The sequence below is a fragment of the Rhinoraja longicauda genome, chromosome 15 (genome assembly GCF_053455715.1).
Source record: "Rhinoraja longicauda isolate Sanriku21f chromosome 15, sRhiLon1.1, whole genome shotgun sequence".
Lineage (NCBI taxonomy): Eukaryota > Metazoa > Chordata > Chondrichthyes > Rajiformes > Arhynchobatidae > Rhinoraja > Rhinoraja longicauda.
The window spans coordinates 24,080,919-24,105,258 of NC_135967.1; the positions used below are offsets into that span (position 1 = coordinate 24,080,919).

Here is a 24,340-nt window from a genome sequence, read left to right on the forward strand (position 1 = left end):
GCCATCTGTCCTCAAGCGATTGAGGGTTATCCACTGCTTTTGGGGCAGGTCCTGGCCAGGGACGTCCATGGGTTCACCAATGTAGCTGTGTAGCCTAGATGGCTCCGCTGACTTCCACTGGTCTCTCCATCTCGTCTTGACCCAGGTGGCCTTGAAAGTGTCAACCGGTGTTGTACAGAGCAGCTCGTGGGCTTGCATGGCAAATGGGCACCGTGACTTGAGGCGCACATGTCGTGGTGTCTCTGTGACGATCTGATGGAGAAGGTGGAAATCACTAGTCTGTGCCTGTCGAGAAAGGGCCAGGATATGGCATGAAATCATTGCATTGATGGGATACGTCTGCTTCTCCTCACTTAGAATGAAGTACTTTTAAAATAATCATTCAAGAATTCTGTGTGAAGAGTTTTTACTCCATTTATACTCAGTTGACGAAGACAGCTACAAATATATACTGTAAACCAGGTGTAAAAAGGGTGTGCAAAACTTAAATAGATTGTAGGCAATGTAAAAAGAGCAGCAGCTGGTAGCTACAAATGCTAAAAGATCAAGATTCCTGATGGTATTAAATTCTGTCTAACACAGGCAATAATTGACAATTAGTTCACAGCCTGTGGTTTCTGGAGCTGCTTAAACATAAAGAACATTAGCATTGGTTTATTTTCTTCTTTAATTTCTTTCATGTGGTCCTTAAGTTTGAGTAAATCTTTTTCCTTATGCCTAGCTTTGTCCCTTAATTAATGTCCATATATGGTGGTTAACAGAGCCTATCTTAATTGATTGATTGCAGTGATCAAGATTGCCATGACATCTCATGTGACCTTTCAGCTCCACTCAGATCACCACATCAAGGTAATTCGATTATTATATCACCTCACTCATACCTTTGTAACAATAAAGTAAACATTTTACTACATGGAAATACTACCATTCGATTTCTATGTTCTCTCCCCTGTTGATTACAGACCTAAAGATTCTTGTCATGTATCACACACAATTGTGGGTAAAGAGTCACATGTTAGTTGCATGCTTCTTCAATGTTTGACATGTTATGTTACATCCTTCCCACAATGCCTTATCTATCCTGATTTTCCTCAATAACGACACCATCCAAAGGCGACATAGGAAACTGCAGATGCTGGAATCTGGAGCAAAATGCAAACTGCTGGAGGAACTCAACAGGTCAACATTTATGCATCATCTGAGGAAGTAAACAACAGTTGGCATTTCTTATCAAGACCCTTCATTCCAGAAGAACGATCTCGAGCTGTAATATTGAGTCCCCTTTTTCCTCCACAGATGTTGCCAGACCCGCTGAGCTCCTTCAGCGGTTTGTTTTTGGCTCTAGATACCAATCCATATATTCCTTCTATAACACCAGAAGACCATAAGACAAATGGGCAGATTAAGGCCATTCAGCCCATCGAGTCTACTCCACCATTCAATCCTGGCTGATCTATTTTTCCCTCTCAACCCCATTCTCCTGTCTTCTCCCTGTAACCTTTTGACACCCTTGCTAATTAAGAATCTATCAATCTCTGCTTTAAAAGTACCCAATGATGTCCTCCACTGCCATCTGTGGCAATAAATACCACAGATACACCATTCTCTGGCTAAAGAAATACATCCTCCTCCAATCTAAAAGTACATCCTTTGATCTGAGGCTATGCCTTCTTTTTGTAGACTCTCCCTCTACTGGAAATATTCTCTCCACATCCAATCTAGCCAGGCCTTTCATTATTTGGTAGATTTCAATAAAATTTCCCTCATCCTTTTAAACCCCAGTGAGTACAGGCACTGAGCCATCAAAAGCTTCTCATACTTTAACCTGTCAGTCTTCCACTTTCTTGTATAATGCTGACTATATTGACTGTAATTGACCCTTAATTGGAAGCATTTAGTATTCTCAAATGTCATAAACTTTCTGCAGATAATACCATTCAAATTAAATACTTAGGGGATATTTAAGAGTCTTAGGCATATAAACTGCTTTGCTCCTTTTCAATGGTGTTGATACAGCATTGTCTATGTCTTCAAAGTTCAGTTAAGGTGGTTCCCAGAAGAGCGTCCCCAGGTTTCTCAGTGTAACGCCCAGTGTACCTATTTCAACACCTGCTGCTTGACTGAGCTTGTGACTGTCAACACATATTCTAACAACTTCAACCTCAGCTGCCAGCACGCAGGCACTGAGCACTCCTACATAGCCATATGTTATGTTGTAGCTATGTTTCTACTCAATACTGGCAAGCAATATATTGATAGTTGGAGAGTCAATGAAAGTCATGATGCAGAATGTCGCTGCTTGTAGTTAGATTCTCACTTGGATCTAGTCACTGCTCGGCTCCTGCAATGGTACAGGCATTAGTTTCCACTTATCATTCGAAAAATGAAACTTGTCCCAGTGCAAATACAGAAAGTATCACATTCCAAACAGTTATGAATGGAACTGAGCAGTATGTAATTTTCACTAAACATGTTTGCTTTTGTTGTTATGACTGAGTATCAATAATGATGGTGTTGATGATGATTGAATCTCTCACCTTCAATGACACCTTTGGGATAAGGAGATTGGCATCTAGCATCCACAACGATCTTCAGTTTTTCATCCCCTGATTGCCATCCTTACATTTTATTAAATTCCCCTGACAGGCAGCTCAGTTCAATGATGTGTACTGATGTCAATGGTGCTCACTCCCACATCACCTTTGGAATCTAACTGTCAGACATTGTACAGGAGTAAGACAATGATTCACTGTTAGTTTTCCTCCTCGCCATTTCTCTCCCATTCTCTCCCCCCCTTTAATCTCAAAACTAGATGGAAAACACTGGAGAATAATGGTTGAATGGGAGAATAATGCATTACTGAATTTTGTTTCAATAGATGTCATTTTTAAATGAGTCTATTCTTCAGACAATATATATACATTATAATAATATATATTTCTTATATATATATACATATATATACTGTAAACCAGGTGTGTAAAACGGGGGTGAAAAACTTAAATAGATCATAGACAATGTAAAAAGAGCAGCAGCTGATAGCCACAAATGCTAAAAGATCAATATATATATATTGTATTTATTATATATACATATATATATATATATATAAATATATATCAAATAAATATAAAATAAATATATACATCAAAATAAACCAGAAATTAGGTTTATTTTTGTCTATTTATTGTTGACAATGTTCTTTTAGTGCTTAACAAACAAGATGATGAAGAAAGGTTAAATGCTTACAAATAATCAGATGCCTCGTATCATTCAGTATTTTGTACTTTGCCGATATATGGCAACATCATTGAAGCACTTCAAAAACTTTCTTCACCATTTCATTTTCTACCCTGAAGGGGTGATAGTTCAAAGATATTATAAAGCAGCAGAAATATAAGGCTGTAAATATCCTTTAGTGTTAGGTTTTAATTAATGGCAGTAACAGTGAATATATTCTTAACCATTTTCATAAAAAGTTTTTTTAGAATCTCACCACCTCTTCAGTGCTGGTGAGTCAAGTTTTCTTAGCCATTTGCATATCGCATAATTATGTATGATAAGAGTTCATTTTGTGTGTTCTACTTGTTTTGAAGGCTAATAAACAAATTCCAGAACAAAAAAATGAAATCAAGGCAATGGAACCTTAGCTCAGTGCATTTATTGCTGCACTGGTGGCTGATCCCAGCACACAATAGCAGGCCTGTACAGTTCTGAGATGCAGGTAATTACATTCAATTAATTAATGTTCAACACCTCTCATTGAAACAAAAACATTAAAGATGGTATTTCTGTAACAAAAAACACTTAATAAATCACTCTGCTTTAGAACTACAGTTAATAAAAGAGCTATTCCTTAATTATCAATAATTATAATATTAATAATCACAGATGAAAATCTGTATTGAAACCTTCACACTAAAGTCACAGTGACACAGTGCATTCAGAAAGTGTTCAGACTCCTTCACTTTTTCCACATTTTGCTACATTACAGACTTATTTTAAAATGGATTAAATTCTTTTTTTTTTAATCATCAATCTACACTCAATACCCCATAATAAAAAAGCGAAAACAGGTATTTAGAAATGTTTGCAAACTAATTAAAAAGAAATAACTGAAATATCACATTTACATAAGTATTCAGACCCTTTACTCAGTACTTTCTTGAGGTACCTTTGACAGCGGTTACAGCCTCAAGTCTTCTTGGGTATGACTCTACAAGCTTGGCACACCTGTGTTTGGTTAATTTCTCCCATTCTTCTCCGCAGACTCTCTCAAGCTCTGTCAGGTTGGATGGGGAGCATCGATGCACAGTCATTTTCAGGTCCCTCCAGAAATGTTCGATCGGGTTCAAGTCCGGGCTCTGGCTGGGCCACTCAAGGACATTCACAAACTTGTTATGAAACCACTCCTGCGTTGTTTTGGCTGTGCACTTAGGATCATTGTCTTGTTGGAAGGTGAACCTCCGCCCCAGTCTGAGGTCCAGAATGCTATGGAGCAGGTTTTCATCAAGGATCTCTCTGTACTTTGCTCCGTTCATCTTGGTTTCATCAGACCAGAGAATCTTGTTTCTCATGATCTGAGAATCCTTTAGGTGTCTTTTGTCAAACTCCAAGCAGGCTGTCATGTGACTTTTACTGAGGAGTGGCTTCCATCTAGCCATTCCACCATAAAGGCCTGATTGGTGCAGTGCTGCAGATATAGTTGTCCTTCTGGAAGGTTCTCCCATCTTCACAGAGGAACTCTGGAGCTCTGTCAGAGTGACCATCGGGTTCTTGGTCACCTCCCTGACTAAGGCCCTTCTCCCCCGATTGCTCAGTTTGGCCGGATGGCCAGCTCTAAGAAGAGTCCTGATGGTTCCAAAGTTCTTCAATTTAAGAATGACAGAGGCCACTGTGCTCTTCGGGACCTGCAATGCTGCAGAAATTGTTTTATACCCTTCCCCAGATCTGTGTCTCGACACAATCCTGTCTCAGATTTCTACAGACAATTCCTTCGTCTTCATGGCTTGGTCAACTGTGGGACCTTATATAGACAGGTATGTGCCTTTCCAAATCATGTCCAATCAATTTAATTTACCACTGGTGGACTCCAATCAAGTTGTAGAATCATCTCAAGGATAATCAATGGATTCAGGATGAACTTAAGCTCAATTTTGAGTGCCATAGCAAAGGGTCTAAATACTTATGTAAATGTGATATTTCAGTTGTTTCTTTTTAATTACTTTGTAAAAATTTCTAAACACCTGTTTTATTATGGGGTATTGTGTGTAGATTGATGATTAAAAAAAAGTGAATTTAATCCATTTTAAAATAAGACTGTAACATAGCAAAATGAGGAAAAAGTGAAGTGGTCTGAATACTTTCTGAATGCACTGTATTTTGCTCCAGTACTCTTCGAAGAGGTTGACCACAACATTATGCTGCAAAAGTGCTTCATTTGTTGCAAAGTATATTGAGATGTCTTGAGGTCCTGTATACTCGGATGCAAATTTTTAATTCCACTCAAAGATCAAAAAAATACATTAGAAGCAGACATTGTCTTTATTCGCCTGATTAATGAGTGGAAGCAGTTCACAGAAAATGCACCACACTGATCTGGCATCAGAGCCTGCATTATGAGGGAAAACAGGAGATACCAGAGCTTCCCAACAATGATAAATGACCGAGAGCTGACCTAATGGTTATACATAAGGTTACATGAGGAACACTAAATTAAAATGCGACCTTAGGACATGAAGACAGAGGGTCAACTCTAAACCATATTATCATGAACTCTATCTTAATGCATGCAAGGTCAACACATTGGGTGGAATCACAAATACTGAAGTGGAATTTGTAGCTTGAGCATTTGTAACATTTACGTAATGTGCAGTTGTAATGAAGAAGACACAGAAATGATTGTGCTAAACTGAATTGATGGGAATTGCCGTTTATCCATTAGGCAAATGGGATGAATCTAGCTGCTTAAACTATTTAATTTATTAAAACAAACACAGGGGAACACAGTGCCTTTAATAATGATTTAATGTAGTGTGCTCCTTGCTCAGTTTTATACATTGGAATCTGATTAGAATTCGGTCTCCAAATTTGAGGAAGGACATTTTTGCTATTGATGGAGTGCAGTGTAGGTTCACGAGGTTAATTCCCGGGATGGCGGGACTATCATATGTTGAAAGAATGGAGCGACTGGGCTTGTATCCACTGAGAGGGGGGGGGAGGGGAGGGGAGGGGAGGGGGGAGGGGAGGGTATGAGGAGAGGGTATGAGGAGAGGGTGCTGCACCAGTGCAGGAGAGGTTTGGGCCCAACGGATCCACTTGGTCTAGTAACAAATAAAAACAAAAAATAGTGGAATTAACCAACATGTCAGGCAGCATCTCTGAAAAGCTAGCTTTTCTAGTTGATGGCTTTTCATCACAAAGTTATTTTTCCTGTTAAACATGCTGAAAAAAACATCTAGCTCTTGGCTACACACTAATTTTGGTGAAGAAATTCATAATATTACATGTAAGCCACAATGAAAGCAAAATGATCCTGAAACCTTGTCAACTAGAAAAAAAAAGACACAATGTGCTGTGTAACTCAGTGGGTCAGGCTGCATCTCTGGAGAATATGGATAGGTGGCATTTTGGGTCAGGACTATTCTTTAGACTGAAGTTACTTCAGCAATTGGTGTCTTTTTTGTGAACCAGCATCTATTGTTTCTTATGTCAACCTCTTGTCAACTAACCTTGTTGAGGTGGTATTCTCGGAATAGCTCATGGAATGTAACAGGTGTCATCTGTGGAAAAAAAAATCAAGACATAACTCGCTGCTTCTGGAATTTGTGGATCAATGTGGTCTTGTGCAAACTACATTGTAAATTCGTAGAAAATTTCTGTCAAATATTACTTTAAGAGTTCCATATCAAAAAAGGGTGTAAAATATTATTTTATATATGCCAGTTTACATAGTCTATGAAGTGTATTAGGAAGCACTGCACATACAGTGCATTCAGAAAGTATTCAGACCCCTTCACTTTTTCCTCATTTATCTATGTTACAGCCTTATTTTAAAATGGATTAAATTCACTTTTTTTTTAATCATCATTCAGACATGATTTGGAAAGGCACATTCCTGCCTATATAAGGTCCTAAGGTTGACAGTGCATGTCAGAGCAAAAACCAAGCCATGAAGACGAAGGAATTGTCTGTAGATCTCTGAGACAGGATTGTGTCGAGACACAGATCTGGGGAAGGGTATAAAACAATTTCTGCAGCATAGTGGCCTCCGTCATTCTTAAAAAGAAGAACCTTGGAACCACCAGGACTCTTTATAGAGCTGACCGCCCGGCCAAACCGAGCAATCGGGGGAGAAGGGCCTTGGTCAGGGAAGTGACTAAGAACCCGATGGTCACTCTGACAGAGCTCTAGAGTTTCTCTGTGAAGATGGGAAACCTTCCAGAAGGACAACTATAGCTGCAGCACCACCAATCAGGCCTTTATGGTGGAGTGGCCAGACGGAAGCCACTCCTCAGTAAAAGGCACATGACAGCCCGCTTGGAGTTTGCCAAAAGGCACCTCAAGGACTCTCAGACCATGAGAAACAAGATTCTCTGGTCTGATGAAACCAAGATTGAACTTTTTGGCCTGAATGCCAAGGAAATGGAGGAAACCAGGCACCACACATCCCCTGGCCAATACCATACGAATGGTGAAGCATGGTGGTGGCAATATCATGCTGTGGGGATGTTTTTCAGTGGCAGGAACTGGGAGACTAGTCAGGATCGAGGGAAAGATGAACGGAGCAAAGTATAGAGAGATCCTTGATGAAAACCTTGTCCAGAGTAGATCTGGACCTCAGACTTGGGCGGAGCTTCACCTTCCAACAGGACAATGACCCTAAGTGCACAGCCAAGACAACGAAGGAGTGGCTTCGTGACAAGTCTGTGAATGTCCTTGAATGGCCGAGCCAGAGCCAGGACTTGAACCCAATGGAACATCTCTGGAGGGACCTGAAAATAGCTGTGCATTGACGCTCCCCATCCAACCTGACAGAGCTTGAGAGGATCTGCGGAGAAGAATGGGAAAAATAACCCAAATACAGGCGCGTCATACCCAAAAAGACTTGAGGCTGCCAAATGTGCCTCAACAAAGTACTGAGTAAAGGATCTAAATACTTATGTAAATGTGATATTTCAGTTATTTCTTTTTAATTCACCTTGTTGTGGTGAAGAGACTTGCGTGCCACCATGATTCCGAGAGCGATGCCGTCGGAAGCACTAGCTTCTGGTAGGGCCACCCATGGCGGTATGGTCGAGGATAAGGGCACAGACCAAGAATGATCCAACCTACAAAAAACCTCAACGGCTGTGAAGGCGGATGAAGGCTGCAACAGATCTATCAGCTCCAATTGTCTTGGTTCCCTTGCCATTGGAGTTAGTTGATTGATTTGTGAAGGACCGTGTGCTTCTTGGAGTGCAACATCAAGTAAACGTTAAACAAACACACGCGCTGGCATCTTCGTTCTGTGACGGAACGTAGACCATCATCCTTGACCTCGAGGGATAGCCACGACGACGATGATCTCGTACACATGAATTCAAATGCAATAATAGGAGTATAGGAGTAAAGAGGTCCTTCTACAGTTGTACCGGGCCCTGGTGAGACCGCACCTGGAGTACTGTGTGCAGTTTTGGTCTCCAAATTTGAGGAAGGATATTTTTGCTATGGAGGGCGTGCAGCGTAGGTTCACTAGGTTAATTCCCGGAATGGCGGGACTGTCGTATGTTGAAAGGCTGGAGCGATTGGGCTTGTATACACTGGAATTTAGAAGGATGAGGGGGGATCTTATTGAAACATATAAGATAATTAGGGGATTGGACACATTAGAGGCAGATAACATGTTCCCAATGTTGGGGGAGTCCAGAACAAGGGGCCACAGTTTAAGAATAAGGGGTAGGCCATTTAGAACCGAGATGAGGAAGAACTTTTTCAGTCAGAGGGTGGTGAAGGTGTGGAATTCTCTGCCTCAGAAGGCAGTGGAGGCCAGTTCGTTGGATGCTTTCAAGAGAGAGCTGGATAGAGCTCTTAAGGATAGCGGAGTGAGGGGGTATGGGGAGAAGGCAGGAACGGGGTACTGATTGAGAGTGATCAGCCATGATCGCATTGAATGGCGGTGCTGGCTCGAAGGGCTGAATGGCCTACTCCTGCACCTATTGTCTATTGTCTATTGTCTATAATATTCTACATTTATTGAAATTCTGGAATAAAATCCCATAAATGAAGTTTTAAAAATATTTATTGCAAGAAACAACAGCATTTAATGTACTTACGGAAAAGAAGTAGTAGAGTAATCCTGAAGTGCTTCTGTCATTAAAGGTCATAGTTTCAAGTTTAAGTCCACTTAAATCTGGCAGCTGCAATCATCAATTTCCAGTCAGCCTAATGGATGAAGCTTTTTACAAACCTTGCAGATTATTTACTTTATCAGGAGCGAGGAATTGACGTCATTGTAATAAAAGTGTGAACCTTGCTCATCGATAACAGAGCAACCAAGTACTCTAGTTTTGAATTCTCTCCCTGGAGGATTGTCAATGAAGTAACCAGAAATAAACAACAAGTAAAAATAGTGCAATGGTGAAGAAAAGTTAGTGTAAAACTTTGCTTTCATTATTCGTGTGAGCCACTTCTGTGTGATCTTCTGTGTAATTATATTCTACAAACTCTTGGACAATAACAAAAGTCTCTATGTTAATAATGTTGGTTCATTTGGTATGTATATATGAACATCTGAGAAGTGATCAGCATTTGAGTAAAAACAGAATAAAATAATGTAAAACATTCAGGTCTAGATTTAAATGTAAGTAAAGAACTAATACAGGTCCTTTCAAGATTAATATGCTTTCAGATAAAATCAGTTCCTGTTTGCCATCTTGATTGCCACCTTTGCCACCTTGACTGAAAACCTTTATGGAGCCACAAGAGACTGTGGATGCTGGAATCTTGAAATCCGGGGTGAGTGGATTAAATGTAGGGAAAATGAGTGTCAATGGGTGGTTGTTGGCCGGCATTGACTCAATGGGCTGAAAGGCCTGTGTCCATGCTGTATCCCTTTCTGACGGTGCCCTGGGAGGAGGCTGTGGACGAAGCATTTGAAAGGAAAAGGCTGAGATATTCCAACCTTACAGTAGAGGCAGAGGAGCGAGGTTGGAGTGTAAGGGTGCGTCCAGTGGAGGTGGGGTGCAGGGGCTTTGTAGCCAGTTCCACTGCAAGGCTCCTGAGGGAAGTTGGAGTCGGAGGGCAGGCCCAAAGGAGGGCAATCAAAGAACTTGCAAATGCCGCCGAACGGAGCAGTCACTGGCTGTGGCTGAAAAGAAAAGATACTGTCTGGGCTGCCACGTGACCATCTAGAGGCTAACCATAAGGCACACACCCAGGTCTGATCACCCTGCGGTGGGCCTGCCTCGACTGAGGGTGTCTTGTGATAAAAGGCCGAAACACCCAGTGACGTTGAGGTACACAACTGAAGATGTGTCGGAATGGTAGCAAACCTAGTGGTCACCCCCAAGAACAACACCAGTCAATTGTAGTGCAAACCTTAGGGATTGTAACATCTAGTCCTACTAATCAATCTGACTTTTCTCTGAAAATGTATTCAGCTTGATTTTGTAACGATAAACAAATTGTAGCATCATTGATATATCAAAAACCTATTTTGATTGAAGAACCTTTTATTCTCTGGATCCTGTTTTCGGTCGTAACTGAATTAATGCACACTCTTCAAATGGGAAGCATCAACACTGATGTAACGTGAAGGGAAGAGGAAGAGGAAGGAGGATAATCAGACTTCCTGCCATGCTGGCAGCAGTGCAGCTGCTCATCTCTTGTACAGGGAAGTGGCAAAACAATCAAAGGAAAGTTGATGGGCATTCGAGAGAGCCTGAGTTACAGTGCTGCAGGAAAATAAGGCAGATGCAAAAGGATTGGTGGGATAGCACCATAGCTAGAATGGACCCAATAACATGTGTAGGAAGGAACTGCAGATGCTGGTTTAAATCGAACATAGACATAAAATGCTGGAGTAACTCAGCGGGACAGGTAGCATCTCTGGAGATAAGGAATGGGTGATGTTTTGGGTCTCAACCTTCTCCCCAGAGATGGTGCCTGCCCTGTTGAGTTACTCCGGCATTTTGTGTCTATCTTTGGGCTGAATAATACCCTGTGTTGCATTAAGTGTGTAAGTAAGTAATCACTACATACAGGGTAATAGAGAGGAAAGAAACAGCAAATGTAAAGTTCAATAAAAACATTTCCAACTGCTTATTGGCACATGCAGAACAAAATACATTCTCCACCTCCTGGTGACCCTTCAGACTTGGCAAGTGAGGAAATCCAGGAGTTGCTGCAACAATAGCCACATGGACTACTGGGTGTTTCATGTAGCAACACATTGGACTACATTAGGTGGTTGCAATATGACTTAATAGATGCAGACATGCGAACACAACAGCCAAGGTATCTGGAATCAGTGTGATATTAAGTCCTGCAAAAGATTACGCAGTGGAAAGTGTTGCAGGTGGAAAATGACAAAAATAAACTGATTACAAATCATTTGATGAGGAAAACTTAGAAGGGAAAGAATATAAAGATGATGGCACTATCATGATCATGGACATTGCTACCAGGAATATGCTCATAGGTGAAAAGGGCAGTTAATAATTTGGACAGAAACAAATATAAGCCACAATCAGCATCCACATGCAATGCTTGGAAAACTAAAACACAGATGGCATAATTTATGACATAATTTATGCTGATATTGAAGAAATGACCCTCTTACTTTACTTTGTGTTCAAAATGCTCCCATTCGCTGTTCACCCAACCTGTAACCTGGCTTTAGATTAGCATCAAGCCTTGTATTTGTAGAGCCTTCAATGGTTTTCACAGCTTTCTGGAGGAACTGGTTCCCTCATAATATTGGCTGTCTCTTGAAATGGATCTAGGAATTCCTAAGAGGGCACGATTATTGGATCACAATTAGTTAACATCCAATACTTAATCTTGATACATAACCACAGGGCTACCAAATCTTGATGCTGTTTGCTTTGCTGACAACTGAACTCACTGCAATAGATAACTCACCATTTAGAAAACAAATAATGATCAAATATCTGCAGACAGATATACGCAGAACTGGGCTTCACAAATGAATTGTTTTCTTCAGTGCCATGACAACCAAGCCATTACGTCTACTGATAAATATTGACCATGATTGTGTTCAACTGGAAGGAACAACGGTTGCTTCAGTTACAAACAATTGTTCATGGCATGGTAATAATAATGCTGGGGAAAATAAGTGGGATGAGAGGCTGACAGCAGAAAGTTCAAATGTTGCATACACAATTCAATGTTTACCACTTGAACCAGATTCATTAGAGCATGAATCATACTGTGAGATGTCCCACATTGACTCATGAGCAACAGAGTTCTCTATCTCCACACTCCTTCTAAGGAGGGTCAAATCATAACATACCTGTCAATATGAAACAATCTCCATCTAAACTTCATCATCATCATCATCTAATGAACACAAGAAAGATTTGATTTCTTTGGAAGAGTCCAAAAAATTAAAGAATACAATGTCGGAGGTTTTCTGAACATCCTGTGTTTGGTGAACAGTGAAGGGAGAATGCTGGGTTCCATACAAATTGTGCTAATTACAGCCTGCATGCTTGGTATTCTGAGCAGCACACAATACTATTTATTTCCACCTCCGCAAAACTGCTCACCTTCAAAGTGCCATTGGAATTTATAATCACTCCTTTTCTTTACCTCATGAAACCACATGCCCTTTTGTAATTTTCTGTCATTTCACTACACTCCAGCTTCAAATCATCAAACCTTCTCCTGCTTGTATGCTATCACTGTTATCCCACATAATCATAAGCTTCCAATGACCTTCCACTGGTTCCATGTCCTCATCAGCAGAATTAAAAATTGTTGTTTTTATTGACCATATTCCTTACATTTCTCTATTTGTCTCAGTCTCTTCTCCTTTAATTATTCCTCAACCTTTTCCATTTATATAAAAAATTTAATCCATGTTGATTCTACTTTCTGGCACTGTTTCAGCAAACCCACTTTTCATCTAACCTTCAGAAGGATGTTGTATCATAACTTTGACCCTGTCCTATTGTTCTGCGATGTCTGTTTTTCCCCCTGAAGTACTGAGGAAGTTTGATGACTGGGAAAGTGCAAAAATTATACCACTCAATTGTCCTTCCAATAGCAATAATAATAATAATACATAATGAAAAAACAAGTACCAAGACCCGCAAATGCAATACTGCTCATAATAATGATTTACTGATCATGTGACCTCTTCAACCCATTATCCTGCTTGCATATGTAGAAACAAATAACTGCAGATGTTGTTTAATGCACAAAAGGACACAATGTGCTGGATTAACTCAGCAGGCCAGGCAGCATTCCTGGAGAATGTGGGCAGGTGATGTTTCTGGTCAAGACCCTTCACTTTGTGTCCTTTTGTGCCATCCTGATTAAATAGTTATCTGGAATTAGAAAAGATAATTACACTAAATTTGTGACCAATTTTAAAGGGATTTTTCCCAAAGATATCTATTAATATTTTCTGGTTTTTGATTAACATAACAACTGCCAATATTTATTTTTAGGGCTTTATTTTCCTTTCACTGGTGGATACATTAAAGGCAATAAAGCCCACAAAAAGTTTGGAGTAATTGGGTAACTTTAATTTTTCAAGAAGCCAATGATGGAATAAAAGTTAAATAAAAGCAGTAAATGCTGGAAAACTCAGAAAGTCAGGCACCCTTTTATGCTGATGACCTCTTTTGACCTGAATTGCTGACTTTGTCACTTTATTACCCTTTATTTTCTCTACTCGGTCTCTCTGTTTCTGTTTCTCTGTCTCTTTCTGTCTCTCTCCCTCCGAGTGATCCCAACTTTCTCAGATTTTATATCAGCTTTAAAAGGCTTTCAAGTCATCCAATTAAGATCTAAATCCGGAGGCAAAGTTATTCTGGCATCACCTGATCAACATATGGGACATTTTCAATCTTGGGCCTCAACTACATAACAAAGTAATGTTCCCATCCAAGGATGGTGTGCAGTGACACCCAGCTAATGGCCAGCACCGGTGGTTAGTTGCTGGGAGTCAGTCTCTGGAAGATATGATGTACTGGTCAATGGACTCAGTTTCCTTAAGCCATTCAGCATGGTTCATAGTCGGGGAGAGAAAGAAAGAAGGGAGTGTAATTTATTCTTTGTCAGGTTCAGACGAGCAGCTTTCTCTCTTGGCCCCAAAATTGAAGTCAAATCAACTTTAAAACCAGACGAGAAATTCCTCAGGCATCAATCCACCAGTTTCCACTGAATGTATTTTCAGTCCACTCAGAAGAATTGGTAAACATCTGAATGTACAGCGATACAGCAGTTCACAAAATTCTGCTCCTGTCTATCCCTGTGGCCTAATCTACTTTTCCCAACAAAAGATGCAAGGTTTCTGGGTTTGGCTGCACTTCACCTGCAGATAGTTTCCACAGCTGAAATCAGAGTAAGCAAAGCTCACTCCTGAGGGTATGAATGGCTGAATTTTCATTAAAACCCATGAAAGGGAGAATAGAAAGATCACAGAGCCCACCATTGCAAAATCAAGGGATTTTGTTCAAAACCCTAATTGCATTAAGCTCCCCCAATGATCTTCTGTTTTTGTTCCATTTAATTATTGACAAAGCTTAGAAAAGAACAAAAATTAAATCAACAAAAATGGCAATATTTTCTCTTTGGGTACCAAGAATATCTCCTCTCACAGATGTTCTCCATATCCATATCAAATCTTTTTTTCATAATAAACACATTCAATTTTCTTCATTGTGAAGTATAACTTGTCATTTAAGCTTCCTTTCCATCCATCTTCCTTTCCATCCATCTTATAATGACTAAATTTTACTTTATTTTAAGTAAATACGAAATGCAATTTTTATCTAACTCAACCAATCTAAAACTGCCGGGATCAGATCGACCAGCGAGTTGCCGTCCATCAGCTAAAATAGAAAGTGCAAATTGAGCAAATGAAAATTGAGGCAACATTTTGATATATATTTTGATAGTCTTGTAATTTCCTCAATAAGGCCGCTTCCAAAGAAGAAGGTTACATTTTGTAAAATAATTCCGAGATAGCAGATATTGTAATACCATTTCCATTTGGCGCTGTGTAAATATATACTGATGATCTTACCAATCACCGTGTAATTACAGGAATTGCTGGTGCCAGTCTCCAGCGTGACAGATGAGAAACCTCCTGGGAGCCTTTTTATACAATGAATCTCCTGTCCCAGACAGCAGTCTTTCTATTTGTCCTTGATGTGACGTCATTTGGTCTTGGACTTGCGTTCATTTTAATTGCTGGATTGATCTCCATCTACAAATTTCATTTTGCTTTAAGATCTTAATAATTATTTGTTTTTTTTAATATCATTGACTTGCAACCCACTTCCCCATTAGAATTATGCTGGCCAAGGATTAAATTGTTTTAAAATGCTTGCTTGACTATTCTTGTTTTCTTAACTTTGTTCACCAATGTTTAATAAATGCGATGTAATCCAGTTGCTAACATCATATTAGTAACAGTTTCATTTGCAACTATATATTTTGAATAGATTTGGATTGATTGTTTTATTTGAATTACTTAATTGATATGTTTTTTCGCTCATCAGTCTTCTCAAGTTATCTGCATTGTTTTAAAACTTGAACACAATGTGGAAATGCAGTAGATTCAATAACTTTGGTTTAGTGAATAAATGTAACATGATGGATTACAAAGACGTTCTTATAAACATCTGTTTCTCTCTTCATTAACGTTGCCTGAATTACTAAAGTACTTGCATTGTTTTCTTTTATAATTCAGGAATCAATAGGATTTTGCTTAAATAAACAAATACAAACGGACACATTTGTGTATTTTATTTAGCAATGAGGTGTCTTTGGAACACATTATGTATTCTTACTTATAGCAATACAGGAGTATGATTGTAATTGTGAATCACAAATAAACAAAATAGAAGGTAAAAGTTCATCAATTAAATTTATGGCTCTGATAAGATAAACTCAACTACAAATTAAATAATATACAATCTGAAGCACCACTTCATCACATAAAGTATAGAATTATTATGACGTAGGTGTAAAAAATCTAAGAAAAAGAACAAACATTCCTCCAACAACTATTTTGACACAGAAAGTCGAGGAATTTTCCCTACGGTTTCACCTCAGCCTTGATTCCAATCAACAATCTGGGATTTTAATTGTAATGTATTCCTTTATCTGCTCTATGTGCTGGATTTGTAGATGGGTTACATAGATTTCTCTTCATTCATTCCAGAAAAACGAATTTAAGACTGAAGCAAAGTTCTCAGCCTTCATGTTGCGAGCCTGCAAGCTCACTTCCTCCTTTTCTTTGTATGTGAGTGATTTTTCTGGGAGAACAATACTTTATGGAATCACTCTCAACTGGGTTTCCCTATTGACAAATTCTTTCAGACTGAAGCATAAAATCATTTTTTTTAATTATCTCTCAACTTGTCACATGTAACAAAACATTTGCATTTGATTCACCCCAAGTTTATGAGACAAGTTTAATAGCGCTCAAATCTAAAATTAAAGCAACTGCAAATTAGTAAAAAATCAACACACATGAGACTGACACCAACAGCATACATGAACAAATCATAACAAGGCAGCACATTGGCCCAGCAGTAAAGTTGCTGCTTGCAGCACCAGAGACCTGGGTTTGATCTTGACTATGGGTGCTGTCTGTTTGCAATTTGTACATTTGCCGCCTGACCACGTGGGTTTTCTCCGGGTACTCTGGTTCCCTTCTACATTCCAAAGATGTACAGGTTTGTGGGTTAATTGGCTTCTGTAAGTTGGTCCTTGTGTGTAGGATGCCAAACTGTGATAACAGAACTAGTGCAGGGGTGATTGTTGGTGGCCATGGACAGTGGGTCGAAGGGCCTGTATCACTAAACCACACCAAACTAAACAAGCAGAAAAAATATATTGAATAACACATCATACCATAAAATCAAGAAGAAAGAATGAGGGTAGGCACAAAATGCTGGAGTAACTCAGCGGAACAGTCAGCATCTCTGGAGAGAAGGAATGAGTGACATTTCAGGTCGAGACCCTTCTTCAGACTGAAGAAAGATCTTGACCCGAAACGTCACCCATTCCTTCTCTCCAGAAATGCTGCCTGTCCTGCTGAGTTACTCCTGCATTTTGTATCTACCTTCGATTTAAACCAGCATCTGCAGTTCTTTCCTACACAAGAAAGAATGAGATATCTTTTTCCTTAAGTCATTAATATTTTGCTTTAGGTTGCTGGCTGTTTACCTGTGAAGGGTTTAAATTACAAATATTTAGTTCCTATTTTAACCCTAGCTAAATCAAATTATTGCTTAGATTTTTGCATCAGATAGTTCAACGGGTTTATGCTAAAGATTAATCGTGTGAAAAATAACTTGCTGATTTGCGTCCTGATATGATTAAAGTCTTTTCCCTTTTCCCTATTTTGAAGTAATCTTCCAGATTTAACTTCATTCCCACAACTATTTTGTTTATTGCTATTAAGTTGCTTTTCTGATAACTCCTTTCTGAAATTAAAGGCTAAAATCTCTCTAACTATGCTGAACAATTTCAAACTCTGACTCATGGGAGTCAGTATTCTTGGCTTGTTGAATTACCTTCCAATCTTAAATATTTTATCCTCTTTTGATGCATTTGTTGTCATATTCAAAGTGCAGTTGGAACACATTAATTCACAATTTGATTGTAACATTCTTTTAATTCCCATTTTGCTCCTTTTGATATGAGGTTTGATCTTTTTTTTTGTGGCCCATTTCTCCTTTCTGATTTGCAATCTTTATATGTCTCTGTAAGACATATTTTATTTCTTGCCTTCTGCATTTTCTGACTTATTTCCACCCCAGAACACACCTGGTTTGCCAGTGTCACCTAAAAGAAGACATTTTACAACTTCATATTCTGCACTACTTGTACCAGTGGCCCTTAACCTATTAATTCATTGGCATTCTCTGCAGTTAATATAGTCATTGATTCTGTTTTGTTATGGTAGATAATTTAGCTTGAAAAAGGGATAGGCCATTTAGTACTGAGATGAGGAAAAACTTTTTCAGCCAGAGAGTTGTGAATCTGTGGAATTATCTGCCACATAAGGCAGTGGAGGCTAACTCACTCGGCATTTTCAAGAGAAAGTTAGATTTAGCTCTTCGGGATAACGAATCAAGGGATATGGGGAAAAAGCCATGATTATATTGAATGACGGTGTAAGCTCGAAGGGCCGAATGGCCTACACGTGCACCTATTTTCCATGTTTCTATGTTTCTATGTTGCAACCTTTGATGATATCTATGTTGCAACCTTTGCCTTCCATCACAGTGAGGAGGGGACTGGAGGAGACTCACTGTGATGGATGTTTCTTTTTTTTTTGGTGTTTTGTGTTGGTTGGGGTTGTGTAATTTGCTTATTTTATTGCTCTATTGTTGGACTGTGGGTGACGAAATCTCGTCCATAAAACTTGTTTTTTGGATGACGAATAAAGATATCCTGAATCCTGAATCCTCCTGAATCCTGAATGAGTTTCCATGACTTCCATTTTGGGTGATACTGCATGCAACTATTTTAGATTGCTACATGAAGTGATATTATATTTTTCTGCCATGTAATTTGAATAGCTCATCCATACATTCATTTGGACAATTTTGTTGATGATATTTCCAGTTAAACATACTTGGAATGTTACAAATATTTCTGAGCACTGTTGAAGGACTTATACGGTAAAGTCTGTATCCACTGGTTACTGAACCTGGTCACAGCAATTGTTATCATATATGCCCATAAATTATTATGTGGAATGTGGTAATTGTTCAGAAAACTTTAGAAAAGTTCAGAAAATGTTGATGGGTGTTTCTCTCCTGCAGTGCATGCAGCAGATTAAAAAGCCTCAAATTTAGTTTAACCATTTATGACATTGCCTTTTGTAGTTACATGTTCCACAATCAAGTCACTGTGCAAAAAATAAATGGTATTTCACTACCAGATCATGATCAGTGTTTAGCTGAGCCATATTGTTTTAATATCTACCAATTCAGAGCTAAAAGGTTCAAGAAAGTCAAATCTATTTCTCACGATAGCCAATTACCTGCCTCTGATTGTTATTTAAAGGTAAGTTGTAATTTGTGTATCAGATCTGGCCAGTCTGCAGTTGACCATCCATCTGTAATATTGGCTTATTTTTTCTGTCTATTGGCACAGGCTGATTTGATTGATATTTCCTGCAGTCTTGCATTTCACAACTTTCACATATCACCTTGTTCATGTTATTTCCCCAAAACTGCCCTCATTAACCTAAGTACCGGATGGCTTTGCCGAAAGCTTACCACTATGACAAACGTGTCCTCATCCTTTCTGAGATATTGCCTTTGTCCCTTCGAAACCATCCTAACCTTTTTAGTAACTGAGTTTAGTTTAGTTCAATTGAGAGATAAAGCGTGGAAATAAAGTCCAACACTGAGCAGACAGTGTCAGAGCGGACAGAAACATAGCGAACCAGTGATCTCCATACACTAGCACTATCCTACACAATAGGGCCAATTTACAGTCTTTACCAAAGTCAATTAACCTTCAAACCTGCACGTCTGTAGAGTATGGAAGGAAAGCAGAGCACCCGGGGAAAACCCACTTGTTCACCGGAAGAACGTACAAACTCCGTGCAGACAGCACCGGCAGGATTGAACCTGGGTCTCTGGCACTGTAAGACAGAAATTCTACCGCTGCACCACTGTGCCACCTGTTACTTTCTCATTTATGTGCTTTAAATGGATGCTTAACCTCTAATGCCTGTTCAGCATGTCCCATTGAGCATTTTTCAGAATTCTTTATTTTTTAAATTTAATTTTAGATTTCTATTATCTGTTTTCCATTTCACAGGAACAATGATGCTGATTTTACATTATTACTGCTAAAATTATTGCCACTATCTTTCTGAAAGCAAACATTAAAAGAAAAATAATTGGGTTGAAATGACCACAAGAAGAAAATAGAAAAACAAGATACTTGTCTCCATTTCTCTTTAAAACTTGTCTATTAAACATCAGGCCTCCTCACAATTGATATATTACCACTTTAACATTCTTCCTGAGATGTACAAGTTTGATTGAAGAAGTGGACAGTTTGACTGAATTTTTTGCTCTGCTCTGAGTCAACCTGCCATCAGCAGTCCAGAAAGACAATCAGTCGAACCAATAAGATGCACGGCTCACAGATTTGACTGCATCACTTCACATTGATCTGAAGAAACCAATTTAGCGACGCTGGAAAACACCAGCTTGGCTGTGACAGTTGAATTTCGTCCTTGCTTTTCTATTTATATATTATTTTTCTTTGTGTCAGTGGGTATAGTAAGAACAATGTTTGTCTTGTTACCAAGTTCCTCTGTGCCGCACCACTATTTCTATCAGCGGCACCACCATGTAACCCTGTGACTTACGGATGCTACACCCTGAGAGAGCTTGGATGCAACTTGCTGCATCTTCCAGCAGGCTGGTCTGGAGTGGGTACAGTTTGAGGATGGTCTTCTTCAGGGCTTCACCTGGGGTACTGTATACAAGCGGGATATCCAAGTCTTTTTTCCTGGCAGGTATAAGTTTATAATCACACATTCTTCTACCATTTTTATGGCCAACGGATACAGCCAAATATGAGTGCTTCTATCAGAAGGTATCTTAAAATTGATGCTTTCAAGGATACAATTTTGAACACTGACATTATCATCTTGATAGATGTGCAGATCCAGCTCATGTGAAAAATCCCTGTCAATTCCTGTGTGAAAAACCATTATGCAGTTTGTTTTACAGCACAAAATTTTACCGAGAGGCTATGTGACCATTGTGGAAATATATCAAGTATCAATTCCACTGGGAGTGTCATTGACATTGGGGTTGAGATGGAGATGGAGTCCGGAAAGGTTAGCAATGTCAAAGCTGCTGGAGGCATGAGGTGACAAAGGAATTCCGGCCTTTCTGATTATAAGGTAAGTTCAAAGGCAGTGCAGTATAGGTGCAATGTCTCAGCCCCAAGGACCTGTCTGTGTAGAGTTTTCACATTTTCTCTGTGAACGTGTGAGTTCCCCTGAGTATTTCAGTCCCCCCCCCACCCCCCCTCCCCCCACCTCTCAAGGACGTGTGGGTTAACCATTGCAAAATGCCCCTTGTGTGTAGTTATGCGGTAGAATCTGCAGGGACATGCTGGGAGTGTGGGGAAATGAAATGGGATTAGTGTAGGATAATGTAAAAAGGTGATTGATGATTGGTGCAGACCCAGTGGATCAAAGGACTTTCTGTGTGGTATAATTTTAGAGCTCTATAGCAGCCATGAGGGTTCAAGGCTCAACCTGTATCCAACCTTGGTGAGGGAAATATTCACATTTGAACATTCAAAGTGAAGAGATAGGTGGACTACATAGATATTTGACTGGAGTCATTAATGGAACCGCAGACAGCACTGTATTTAATGTGCATCGGACTCTCAAAAATCTTCTTGGGATATTAGCACTCTTTTCTCAATCCACCTCAAACAACACATACTCTAGATCAGGGGACTAGAAAGTGAGTTTTGCAAAACAGCTCCTCCTATTCTGTTTGGAAAGCTTGCAACCCAGCGGTATGAACATTGAATTCTCCAATTTTAGGAAACTATGCAACACCGCCACTTCCCCCTCCACCCCATTTCCCCCTCCACCCCGCTATCTGCCTCTCTTCCATGTTCCCCACCTGGACTCACACCCATACTTCCTGTCCCCCAACCTTTCTATCCACATCCACCCACACCCACATCTGGGATAGACACAAAAAGCTGGAGTAACTCAGTGGGACAGGCAGCATCTCTGGAGAGACGGAATGGGTGATGTTTCAGGCCAAGACCCACATTTTGTGTCTATCTTTGGTTTAAACCAGTACCTGCAGTTCCTTCCTGCACATTCCTTCTTCTGGGTTTGGGTTGGGAGTCTGTGGTGAGTCAGCTGAGCAGATGGTGACAATGAGATAAGGTGAAGTTAGTTTTGTAACACTACTTTAGTCTTAGTGTAGTAGGGTCAACAGTTAGGGCACTGATATGTTCCTCCTGCAGGATCTGGGAAATCAGGTCAACTTCCAATATCACTGATGACGAAACCTGTGGGAAGGGTGGCCAACTGCAACTCCTGTCTGACAACATGAGGAAACCGGAGCTGCAGCTGGATGACCTCAGGATCATCCATGAGACTGAGGGATTTGATAGGAGTTACATTGAGGTGGAATACAGCTACGATACAAACAGAAACTAGATGGCTGACCACCAGGAAAGAGAGTAGGCAGAGATTTCATGAATCCTCTGTGATCGTCCTCTGTCTGGTCCGTTGCAACAATTGGTGGGCTGCAGGGGGAAGCTGCCGAGTCCGGACCCTTTGGAGCCAATTTGATCAGTGTTCTTTATGGTTGAGACTAATGCATGCCACAGCTTGAGTGGCTCCAAGGTGGAACAAAGCTACAAATCATTGAAACACGCAGACCGGTAACTCAAGTGATCATAGTACCAAAGATAGACACAAAAAATTGGAGTAACTCAGCGGGACAGGCAGCACCTCTGGAGAGAAGGAATGGGTGACATTTCGGGTTGAAACCCTTTGTCTGAAGAAGGGTCTCGCCCCGAAACTTAACCCATTCCTTTTCTCCAGAGATGCTGCCTGTCCGTCTGAGTTACTCCAGCTTTTTGTCTCTATCTTCGGTTTAAACCTGCATCTGCAATTCCTTCCGACACATACTGATCATAGTAGCAAATTCCAGTTCATAGTTACATAAGTGACTGGTCACCCATCTCCATTGGAGATGCAGCAATTTATCTTTTCCACAAACTGGAGGGCTCCATTTGTTCCACATGCTTAACATCAGTGTCCTCGTGCTTAACACATGATACAGCAGGCATTCACAGTGTGCATCTTGCTTCAGACCTGAGTGGCTTGCACCCCTCCACTCTCTGTCATCTTCCAGAGATATGACAATTTTCACCAGAAATTCGCAATAAATTCTCCATCCTTTCCACCTACAAAGCTAGTTAGAACATCTCATACTTCTCCAGTTAACCAAACTACACATCCCTTCCACAGCTTCTCATTGTACATCTCCCATTGGAGAATTCCCTTATCTTTCCCGTTACACTTGCTTACTGTTATGCTATTTCTTAGTAGCAAAGTCCTATCATAAGATCATAAGATCATAAGTGATAATAGAATTAAGCCATTCGGCCCATCAAGTCTACTCCACCATTCAATCATGGCTGATCTATCTCTCCCTCCTAACCCCATTCTCCCGCCTTCTCCCCATACCCTCTGACACCTGTACTAATCAAGAATCTATCTATCACTCTCCCACTAGTGGAAACACATCCACTCTGTCCAAGCCTTTCACTGTTGTGTACATTTCAATGAGGTCTCCCTTAATTCTTCTAATCTCCAGCGAATATAATCCTAGTGCCATCAAACACTCATCCTATGCTCATTGAGAGTGTAGCATCTGTGAATTATTCTCTATACTAGTCTATACTACTCTTTTGTATACTAAATTAATAAGTGGAATAGAGAAGAATTAATAATGCGCCAAACTTCCTTTACTGACAGCATATAATACCCAACGAACGGCAGTGGTTGATACTAATATTTCCCCAATACATGCAAAATATATAGTACACAGACAAAAGCAATGAATACAGTAGCTAGAAAACAAATATCACTTCATCTTTCAGAAAGAAACAAAGATATGAAATGAGACATGAATTTTATAAGTCTTATGCGAGAAAGCAGGCATTGCTGGAGGAATTTATTGACAGGGGGTAAAACTTGCTTTTTGCTACATTTATATTGATACTACAGGTTATTGAGTGTGTTTATTTAAACCTCTAAAATCATTTGTATTCATTAGTAAATGGCGATAGTAATTCCTCTCAAATTATTTGATTAGTTTGAACTTGTCCCCTATTATTATGCATCATCCCACGCTCACAATAATAATAATTTATCCAAGATGACTGAAAGGCCTATCCCAGTTACGCGATTTTTAAGTCGACTGCCGGCGATTGTCAAAGTCGTAGCAGATCGCCAAAATTTTCTTTTACCCTACGACAATGACCACGACAATGTCGAGTCAGGTCGATACAAGTTACTTTTTTTGTGAAACTAGCACCTGGCTAAGAGATTACACCGTCTTCGGAA

General features: G+C 39.8%; 1 long non-coding RNA gene across 1 annotated transcript; it reads right to left on the reverse strand.

Moving 5' to 3' along the window:
- Window positions 1–6,192: 6,192 nt before the first annotated feature.
- LOC144600366 (uncharacterized) lies at window positions 6,193–11,951 on the reverse strand. The gene is made up of 3 exons (XR_013548129.1): window positions 11,822–11,951; window positions 6,732–6,782; window positions 6,193–6,323 (listed from the first exon to the last, which is right to left on the reverse strand). It is a non-coding gene; the product is annotated as an uncharacterized LOC144600366 (long non-coding RNA).
- Window positions 11,952–24,340: the final 12,389 nt, after the last annotated feature.